The sequence below is a fragment of the Panthera pardus genome, unplaced genomic scaffold (genome assembly GCF_024362965.1).
Source record: "Panthera pardus isolate Hobbes unplaced genomic scaffold, ASM2436296v1 HiC_scaffold_5, whole genome shotgun sequence".
In the NCBI taxonomy this organism is placed as follows: Eukaryota; Metazoa; Chordata; class Mammalia; order Carnivora; family Felidae; genus Panthera; species Panthera pardus.
The window spans coordinates 12,995,093-13,006,607 of NW_026526980.1; the positions used below are offsets into that span (position 1 = coordinate 12,995,093).

Here is an 11,515-nt window from a genome sequence, read left to right on the forward strand (position 1 = left end):
GTAACCTTTGCTATAATTGCACGTGTATTTTCACAATATTGTTATCATATATGAAGGTGAAGTTGTAGTAATGGAGAAGGTAGCATAAATACAAGAAACCATTTTTAAAGAAAGGAGTGGCAAAACTTGGTGGCAGTCTATGGGGAGTAAATGATAGAAGAACAGCTACATGGATCTGAACTTGGGGAACCATTAACAGAGTTAAGGAGGTTGGGAAGGTGAATTTGGAAAGATTTTATCAGCAAAATCTTGTGCCTTAACGGCTTTCTTATGGCCCATGGTTTTGTTAGTAAGCCTCAAAATGTCACTCCAACTACACTGTTAAATGTCAGAACGAGAGCTAAAGAGACCAGGGCTATCCCAGGGAATCCAGGATACAGTGGTCACTGTAGCTATAAAAGGTTCTGCCCTTCCACCACCACCACCAATACTACATTGAATGGTGGGTATATTCAAATCTTTACCTTAGCCAACCCAACAAAATCTTATTGAGTAAGTACTCTCTTTGGACACTTCGCTGATTCTAGAGATACTGAGATTTAAAAAGAGAGAGAGATCCTCCTGCCTAGAGTTTAGTCTTTGAGAAAAAGTACAAATAGATATAAAAGATACAAAAGTTGCATATCTCGTAGCAGAAAAAAAAAATGATGGTAGAGTGTGTGTTAGGAAGAAATTCATTCAGTCATTTTTTTCAAAATATTGAACACAGACTCTATGCCAGGCACTGCTAAACACTGAACACAGAGTAAAGAACTCCACAGAAGAGGTGTCCCTTCCTGGTTTATGTTTTAGTAACAAAGATAATAAACAAACAAGATACTTACAGATTGATAAATGCCGTAAGGGAAATAAGATGGTAAGAGAGAGTAACTAAGCATAGGCCAGTCTTGGAAATCTAATGTACCCAAGTTTGTAGAGGTAAATAGTTCCTACTCACTAGTTGATGTGATTAACTAGAGTTATAACTCAAGCCCATGGAATCACTGGAAATTTTGCAATTTCTCTTTACTGCATACCCAGTTAATTTCCTGCAACATGTGGAAAGATGACATTTCTTCTGATGCTGCCTTTCATGAGAATACATCAGATTTTGTTGTACAGGTTTTGTAAGAAAGGTACCCCGAAGTATGAATATAAAAATAGGATTTGGCTGTTTTGTTTTTTTTTTAAGGTTACTGTCCAAGGTTTATTGAAGGTATTACAGCACAGCAAAGATTCAAATGGCTCCACGTGGTGTTTTGAAATTCATGCCAACTGTAGGCTAGGTGACCTGCAGGTTGGACAGACTGCCAAAGTCGAAAAGTTTCAACATTTCCTTAGTGTCAGGATCTACTTCAATGATCTCCTGATCCGGAGGGCTGAGACCTCGGGTACATAACTATCCCTCCTTTCTCTCTCCTCCTCCTGCAGCTTGATGGAGATGCCTCTCACTGGGCTTCTCTGGATCCGCTTCATCAGATGTGTAACATAGCCTGCAATCTTGTTACGGAGCTTCTTGCTGGGAATAATGGCGATCTCCTCACACACGTGCTTCTTGGTGTGGAAATCGTTGCCCAGGTGCATGTAGTACTTCTCAATGATGACCCGGGCCGCCTTCTTCACGGTCTTGGTGCGGACGTGGCCCATGTTGGCGGGTATAGTAAAACAGCTGTGGTTTGGTTTTTTTTCTTTTTTAGGCAGGAGGATTATTCATTCAATAAACTGTGTGTTAGATATTTTTCTACTCTTCGAGATGGGGAAGCTATTTTTTTAAGTTATATTCTTGTTACCTGTGTATGGAATAATACGTGTATGAAAGAGTGATATAAAAATAGGAGTATGGCATTTCTGATATTTGACCCCAGTGAACATGTTGTTGGGTATTCTACATTTCTTCTCTTTAGTCTTTACCAGTGGTGAATTGCCCCTTCAAATAGAAGAATGGCAGTGGTGTGTGAGAAGATTACACTTCTTCTTTGGGAGAATTTTGCTTTAAAAGTAAATATATTCAGGGGTGCCTGTCTGGCTCAATTAACATCCAACTCTTGATTTCAGTCAGTTCAACATCCAACTCTTGATTTTGGCTCAGGTCATGATCTCACGGTTTGTGGGATCAAGTTCTGCTTAGGGCTCTGCACTGACAGCATGGAGCCTGCTTGGAATTCTCTCTCTCTCTCTCTCTCTCTCTCTCTCTCTCTCTCAATAAATAAGTAAACTTAAAGAAAAAGTGAGTATACTCATCTGAAAAAATAAGCAGCAGGGCAGGGAACCTAATACCTGATGAGTACCTATGTTATGGTAACTGATACTCTCTATTCCAGGATCATAGATTCAAAATGAGCATTTGGATCATCAAAAATCAATCACATACTAGAGTTAGAGTTATTAGTATTTTCCTTAAGAAGGTGGGTGATTGGCATATATATTTTTAAGTCCAGAAACCCACATTGGTTAAAGGTCAGAAAAGGAAGACCACCACTAATAAGAGGAAGTCAAGGCAAACATTCGATCAGATGTGACAGGTTTCAGGAAGACACAAATACTGAATGATGCAATATTCACATAGACACAAATACTGATAATTAAAACCAAAAAGAAGTCTGATGAGACAGGATCCAGCTTTCACAGAAATTGGACTAGTTGGGAAAAATGGGCTGGAGAATGGATACAACATACCAACCCCAAAAAGTTTGATAATTAAGTCTTTTGCCAAAATAGTTTCTAAATTCTTCCCCATTGGTCAGCAGAAAGCATCTTAGGGGGAATAGCTAATTGGAGTGTGGAGTGACTAAATAAGAAAGAGACAGAAGATACTGATACTTTTTAGTACATGGAGCACTGGGTATTAAGGAGTGAGAGAGGAAGGAATAAAACCTTGATGTGACATTAAACACTATGTTCTTGTGTCTTTCGTTTTGTTTCAGAAGCAACAATGGATTCTTCTAATCATGGAATTCATACTCGAACAGCTGTTTACTGTCATTCTCTTGGTATTTTGAAATTCTCGTTCTATAAAGCATATAGATGTTCTCACAATTGCAAGTCAGTCCCTCCAGAGTCCACCTTCTTACTTCCTTAATACCAGTATCCAAAGAAACTGGGAATTGGTTTATATCCTTTCCAACAATGAAGTAGTAAAAAATCTTACTAAAATGCCACAATAGATTTTATTAAATAGTATTAAAAGTAAGAAATTATTAACAGTTACATTCTATATGGCAATTAGTTTAAGTAATTTCCAGTGTAATTTACACTTGGCCCTCATAATTTTAAGCAACCCAAGAGGAAATTAGTTACCGCATGAGTAAAAAAATTATGAATTAGGATATGACCCATAAAATGAGGAATTTTAATTAAATTATTGGTACAGATCCTTACTTAGATTTTACATCTTCTTGTCTATGGTAGTGGGGCCAACAGTGGATGAGCTTAACTGTAGACTGCAGTTGAAATTCTCCAAGTGAAAGTTGACTCTACAAGTGAGGAATTTTACAGAGAATCAGGAAACTGAAGTTTTGCCATCCTTGGCAGGCTTAACAAATTTGTCTCTATAAAGTTGTCTGATATGTCTCATTCCCTCAGATAGAGCATCAGATATTATTGCCTTTATGTTGAAAGCTTACTGCTTAGATTTTCTCCCTTCATAGTTCATGGCTTTACTTCAGAGGAAATTTTTTTTAATACGTTAAATATTATAAGGATTTTGATTGTGTAATGGCCGCTGTTATATTTGACCAGGACTTTGAACATAGCAATGATTCGTTGCCACTTCAGGTGAGGGAACTTAATTTAAAATGTTCCCAAGGTTATAATAAGAATTTAATTATCAGATCTGGAATTGCTCATTGGAATTTAACTGCTTCATGAATCAACATACTTACTCTCACAGTATCTCTGCCAAGACCAGAATTGACAAGTTTGGTGTGATTTAGTTACGAGCCCACATGATTTTCGGTAGGTTAGGTCAGAGAACCAATATTTTTTCTGAGGAGGGACTGCTTTGAATCTGCCTGAAATTTTGTGATTGCTGGGTTAAATGAGTGAACATGGCACCAAAGTTATAGCAGGGGGATCATCTGTGAATTTCATGAAACTCCAGACAAGTGGTTGGAAGATGTGACATTAACAGCTGTCTAGATCAGCTATTGAAAAATGTTCAACGCTCCTAAGCAGTTACTGCCAACTTATTAAGGAGGATGAGTTTGGTACTTCATCTGCCTAAATGGAGGTCTAGCAGAAATAGCTACCTTCTCAAGATTCCAACGTCCTTATTCTTTTCTTCTCATAGTCTGGTTTACAATAATACATTCAGTGGCTTGAATTAATTTCATTCATTCCACATACTGGTTGAGTATCTGCTATGTTCCAGGAGACACAGTAGGTATTCAGGGATGAATGTCCTCATTCAGTGATGAACAAAACAAGCATATCTCACGGCTGTCATTCTAGTGAAGACAGAAGTGGATACACAAGCTATAATTACTAGTACCTTCTAGTAACTAATACTAGCAATTGTGATTACTAATTATTCTGTGTTAATAGTTAAGATAAGTGCTATAAACAGGGAGAAACCATTGTGCGGTGAGGAAGACTATCAAAAAATGACTCTGGAAAAGTGACATTTAAACTGAGAGGTAAAAGGTAAGAAGATACCAGCCAGCTAGCAGAGCTCAGGCTCAGGAGTACCTTCCAGCTGGAGAGAATAACACTTGTTCAGCCCCTGAGGCTGGAAAAAAAGATTGATGTGATTAGATCATCTGACATCTAGGGCTGAAGCAAAAGGAACATTGGAAAGGTGTGCAGAGGCATTTTAGGCCTTGATAAGAGTTTGGATTTTATTCCAAGTACAATCAAAAGTCATTAGAAGAGACTTACCAGAAGAGCATTTATTTTTTTAACACCAAGCATATAATACCTACAGCAAATATTTAATGGGAATTTGTTGTTAGTTGTGCCAAATTTAATTTGGTAGTCTCATGTTGGACTATCAGTTGGTCCTTACTAATATCTGAGAGGACGTTTAATACACTGGCAGGGATAAGAGCCAGATTTTGCAGAATTAAATAATAGATAAGGATAAAAATAAAAGAGTAAGTGTAGTCATTTTACTCTACTTAACTAGCTTTTAAAAAAAGGAATATGTCTTTTAAAAGCATTTTTATTGCCATCCTTATTCACTTTATATTTTCCTTTTTGTTTTAATTCACATTATATTTTCAAGTATGAACTACTTCCTCTAATGTAGTGCCCTGGGGTCACATACTTTCTGTTTGTGCTAGCCAATCTTACTTCATGTGTACTTAATGCTCTAGTCTGATTTTTTTTTTTGATGGTATAGATCCCTGGCTTTAAAGTGATGACAAAATATCCAGGTGGATTTAAGTGGCAAATATTAAAACTGTAAAGTTAAATTTCTCTTCTCTTAAACCTCCTAATTCTCTTGGTTATTTCTGTCTGTCCCACTAAAATATAAAGTCTTACTCATCTTTCCACATTATACATTATATAGTATACTGCTTCAAGCATGGTTGGTATACCATTAATGAATATTTTTTTAAGCAGAATTAATTTTTCTGCTACTGATACTTTTTCCAGGTTATTTTATGATGGCAAGATACACATATCATAAAATATACTGTCTTAACCATTTTAAGTGTACAATTCAGTAGTATCAATACATTCATAATGTGTGTACAATTCATACACTTGTAATGTGTATCACACATAACTATCCATCTCCAAACTATTTTCAACTTAGAAAATATTTATTTCAGGGCATCTGGGTGGCTCAGTTAGTTGAGCATCCGACTTCAGCTCAGGTCATGGTCTCACAGTTCGTGAGTTTGAGCCCCACATCAGGCTCTGTGCTGACAATGCAGAACCTGCTTGGGATTCTCTCTCTCTCTCTCTCTCTCTCTCTCCCTCTCTTTCTGCCCCTCCCGACTCTCTCTTTCTCTCTCTCAAAATACATAAACTTTAAAAATGTTTAAAAATATATTAATTTCCAATAGTTAACATTTGCTTAATAATTTCAATACAATTATATTTCTTTAAGTTGTTCTCTAAATTCTAATTTCAACACCCACTTGGGAATCATTCTCAACCCTCTTTGGCTGCTCTTGACCACTCTTGCTCTGTATCAGAGTAATATTTCTCTTTGATTAGCTCTAAAATCTTCTGGCAAACGAATACCCCATCTGTGCCTTCACTCTTTCACACTTAGGGTCACTCTCTTAGGCTGTTTCTCCACTTAAAGGGATCAAGTGTTTTTGTTTAAATATTTTAAAAATGGGGTACCTGGGGAGCTCAGTCAGTTAAACGTCCAACTCTTGATTTTGGCTCAGGTCATGATCTCATGGTTCATGGTTCGTGAGTTTGAGCTCTGCATTAGGTTCTGCACTGAAATTGTGGAGCCTGCTTGGGATTTTCTCTCTCTCCCTCTCCCTCTCCCTCTCCCTCTCCCTCTCCCTCTCCCTCTCTCTCTCCCTCTCTCTCTCTCTCTCAAAAATAAATGTTAAAAGTAAATAAATATTTTAAAAATACAACTAATCAAAAAATAATATTTAGATGAACATAAAGTGGTTTCTCACCTCATCCTTGTGAATCAAAAATATGAGTTCTGTGCATATTTTCAGTAAGAAGTTAATTCTGATTTTTTTTCAAGGATTGTTCCTTCTAGAATGCAAGGATCCCAGGGGTTTTTTTTTAACTTAGCTTTGACGTGCATATGGTAAAAACACTGTGCTAGAAAAGAATTGTGTTATCTTATCCTCATTGTGGTAAAAGAAAAAACACGTAACATAAATATACCATCTTAACCATTTCTAAGTGTAGAATTCAGTAGTGTTAAGTGTATTCATATTGTTGTGCAACCAATCTGCAGCCACCCTGGTGGCTCAAGTCGGTTGAGGGTCTGACTTCGGCTCAGGTCATGATCTCAGGGTTCATGAGGTCAAGCCTGCATCGGGGTGTGTGCTGACAGCTCAGAGCCTGGAGCCTGCTTCACATTCTGTGTCTCCCTCTCTCTCTGCCCCTCCCCCGCTCACGTTGTCTGTCTCTCTCTCTCTCTCTCTCTCAAAAATAAATAAGCATTGAAAAAAGTTCTTAAAAAGTGTTCCTTGGACATTAAATAATCACTTTTAAAGAAGCTCCCTAATGAGTTATCTTCTAAAGCAAGGACAGCGGTGTACAAATAGCCCTTCAGATGTATGGGAGACTTAACAGGACAAACACATGTTTTGAGCTTAGATCACTGAGCAACATCTCTATAATTTTTATCCCAGCTCATACAACAGGGAGAAAAAAAAGAAACCTCTGACTTCTGAGGGACAAATACATCAGCAAAGTCTCTATCATGTGGGACAGCATTTGGAAGTTTACTACAAGATAAAAACAAGGACATTGCTGGCTGCAGAGAGCACCAGTTACCAAATTCATTAAAACAGCAGATAATGGACCCCACTCCCAAAGATTCCAATTCAGTTAAAACCGCACTGGGACCAGGCCTCTGTGCTTCTCAAAGCACCTGGGGTGATTATGATGCAGATGATATGAATCACATGTTGAGAAATATTCCATGGTATGCATCAGGCTGTATCTAGGGATCTTATTAAACATGCAGGTGCCCTGGCCTTCTCAAACCCAACGAATAAGCATCTAGAGGAGTGGGACCAAGGCATCTTTTTAACAGGTTTTCTGGGAGATTGTGATGAACCATTGTCTTATTGTTAGTGTGACTGTCTGCCCACTTTTTAGTTGTAATTCACATATCCTATAATTCACTTCTTTTAAGTGTACTAATTAATGATTCTTAGTCAATTCAGCCATCACTACAATCCAGTTCTAGAACACTTTGCTGTTCTCATCACGCTAATAAGATCTCACTGATAAGATCCCTGTTCCCACCCCCAGTCCTAGGAAACCCCTAGGACTTTCTGTCTCTATAGATTTCTCTTCTCTGGACATTTCATATAAATATCTTGTATGCCAGATTTCTTTCATTTAGTATGGCTTTTTAAAATGTTTATCTATTTAATTTATTTAGAGAGAATGCATGAGCAGGGAAGGGGTAAAGAGGGAGGGACAGAAAGAATTCCAAGCAGGCTCCACACTACCAGCGTAGAGCTGGACACAGGGCTGGATCTCACAAACCGTGAGATCATGACCTGAGCTGAAATCAAGAGGCAGACGCTTAACCAACTGAGCCACCCAGACACCCCTCATTTAGTATGTTTTTGAGGTTTATACTAGTTTCTAATTGCTGCAAATTGCCACACACTTAGTGGCTTGAAACAGTGCAAATTATCTTGAAGTACTAGAGGCCAAAAGTCCAAAATGGGTCTTAGTGGGGCTAAAATCCAAGTATCAGCAAAGCTGTCCTTCTGGACACTCTGGGGGTGAAACCATTCCTTGTGTGTCCAGCTTGTAGAGGCCACCTGCATTCCTTGGTTCTTAGCACCACTCTCACTCTGACCTTTGCTTCCATTGCCGTGTTATAAATACCCATGTGATTGCATTGGGTCCACTATGATAAGCTCATCTCAAGATCCCTAAGTTAATCACATCTGTAAAATCACTTTTGCCATGTAATGTATTCAGATTCCAGAAACTAGTGTTCTACCTACACAAGGTTCATCCATGTTGTATACATGTAGTATCAGTATTTTGTTATTTTTTTATGGCTCTAGTGTATGGACATACCCTGTATTTATTCATTCACCAGTTAAAGGATATTTGAATTGTTTTCACTTTTTGGCTATTATGACTAATGCTGCTGTGGACATTCACACACAAGTCTGTCTGTGGACATGTTTTCATTTGTCTTCAGTATATGTCTAAGAGTGAAATTGCTGGTCATATGGTCCCAGATTTATTTTGTCCTGGTTTACTTACTAATAGTTCTCCCTGGGGCAGCTGGGTGGCTCAGTCAGTAAGCATCTGATTCTTGATTTGGGCACAGTTCATGATCTCAGTCCGTGGGTTCAAGCCCTGTGTCGGGCTCTGTGCTGACAGTGCTGAGCCTGCTTGGGATTCTCTCTCTCCTGGTCTCTCTGCCCCTCCCCTGCTCACGTGCTCACTCTCTCTCTCAAAATTATATAAACATGTATAGTTCTCCCTTTTACTCTCAAAATTATCTCAGTTTGTGTAGTAACCCTAATTATAGCAGCTTATAGACCAGAACGTATTGCAATCAATGTAGTCCTGCCTCCTGGCCCAGAATGTTTTACAGGTGGAAAGAGTAACATTAATTATAAACTTGATATAGAAACATAGGTAGTAACTCTAGTTCTTACCTCAGAGCTTTCTAAATGTGGAGATATTTTGAAACTAAATGAAAATCAAACAAACACAAAAACCAGAAATGTTGAAGGATGGAGGGCAGGAAAGGAAGAGAAAGTAACCAGGGGTCTAAGTTTGGTACTTGAATCCCCAGACATCTGTGAAATCTCCACATCAAGAGATAGAAGGACAGCAATGGGTAGGGAAGAACAGATAAATACAATTAAACAAGGAGAATCTAACAATCTAGGAATTCAGTAAAAGCAAAAGGATTGTAATTTCTGAGTTTAAAATGACCTCAAGGGGCGTGTGGGTGGCTCAGTCGATTGAGCGTCCAACTCTTGATTTCAGCTCAGATCATGATCCCAGGTCATGGGATCAAGCCCCATGAGCCCCACAGTGGGCTGTGCTGAGCATGGAGCCTGCTTGAGATTCTCTCTTTCTCTCCCTCTGCCCTTTTCCACTGTTTGTGCCCTCTCTCTCTTTAAAGTAAAAAATAATAATAAATTTTTTAAGTGACAGCAAGTTTTGTCTCCTTGTGTTTTGTGTGTAAACAGTAAAAATTTAAAGGCATATACTCCTGGAGCACCTGGGTAAGTCAGTCAGTTAAGCAACTGACTTTGGCTCAGGTCATGATCTCACAGTGCATGGGTTCAAGCCCCGCAGTGGGCTCTGTGCTGACAGCTCAGAGCCTGGAGCCTGCTTCAGATTCTGTGTCTCCCTCTCTCTCTGCCCCTCACCTGCTCACACTCTGTCTTTCTCTCTTTCAAAAATAAATAAACATTAAAGGCATACACTCCTGCTATATGCTAATTACTACACAGGGGCAGAGAGGCTAAGCCAGCTGTTCCCAGACTTTATGACTAGGCACTAGATTCACCTGGGGGGCTTTTCTTTAAAATGAAGATTCCTTGGGGCCCCTGGATGGCTCAGTCGTTTAAGCGTCTGACTTCAGCTCAGGTCATGATCTCACACTTTGTGAGTTCGAGCCCCACATTGGGCTCTGTGCTGACAGCTCAGAGCCTGGAGCCAGCTTCAGATTCTGTGTCTCCCCCTCACTGCCCCTCCCCTGCTAATGCTCTGTCTCTGTCTCAAAAATAAATAAAAACATTTTTAAAAAATTTTTAAATGAAAACTCCTAGATTCCAAACCCTGTAGAGTCTGATTCAGTCAGAGTGGTGGAGAACCCAGGAATCTGCATTTTAACTAGTACTCCTCCTAATTCTGATACGTATTTGGCTCTGGGGCAAAAAATGGGCAGGCTTCCAGGGGATTCACAAGTTAAGGCTTGCAATTTTAACACCTAAGAAGTCATTTTTATTCTTGGGAATTAGTAGCAGGTAACAACATATCTTTAGTGATGTCACCACTCAAATAAGACTACCACTAAAGCCATACCGAAGAGATGACACATTCTCCTTTCCCAAATTACCAGTGTCAAGGCCTCCTTGCTAAAGTAGTTTTGGCTACCTGAGTCATAAAATAATTTCAAAGAAGATAGATCAGCCTACCTTGCTTGCAGAATTTCACGTTTTTTGATATCATGAGGTCGAAACTGGACATCATAAGAATACAGCACTGGCATCTAGGCTGACTCCAGAATATTATTTCTCAGTAAGGTGTGAATCCTGAGGTTCCTTCCTTCCTTGTCTTTGCAATCTTGTGACACAAGTGATCTCCCTTGGATTCTCCCTTTCACATCTGACATCAACCAAGAAGGCGCGTAGCAAACTTACGTGGATCCCACATACAACTAAGAGAAATGTGAAAAGCAGAGTTTTTAAGACAAAAGGGCTGTATGTTTCTGTTTAATAAAATGCATGGATCCAAGAGAAAGTGGGAGAATTAAACATTACCTAAAGCAGCTTTGACTTCAGATCTTGACCACTAAAGTGAGGTGTCAAAAATAACCATGCCCTTGGCCCCTGCTCAGGGATGATATACAAGTTAGTGAAGCATTCCATATTTAAAAATTTTTTACATAACCATCCCCCTCCCCAATTATGATTGGTAGCTACCTTAAACATTTATGAGTCATAGTTCTCTCCATTAAGGAGCTTAAAATCAAAGAAAGGTAAAATGTTGATTCTGGTTGAAACTGGGCAATAGGTAAATGGGAGTTCATTGTGCTATCCCTTTAACTTCTATTTGTCTGAAAATGCCAATAATGTTTTTTCTTTAATCTAGTTAAGGAAAATGAAACATGAATAAACAACCAATTATCAATACAAGGCAGTAAAGTTCCCAGAAGGGAGAA

General features: G+C 38.8%; 1 pseudogene; it reads right to left on the reverse strand.

The window, feature by feature from the left end:
• Positions 1 to 1,172: 1,172 nt before the first annotated feature.
• LOC109255597 (40S ribosomal protein S17-like) lies at positions 1,173 to 1,660 on the reverse strand (annotated as a pseudogene).
• Between the last annotated feature and the right edge of the window lie 9,855 nt (positions 1,661 to 11,515).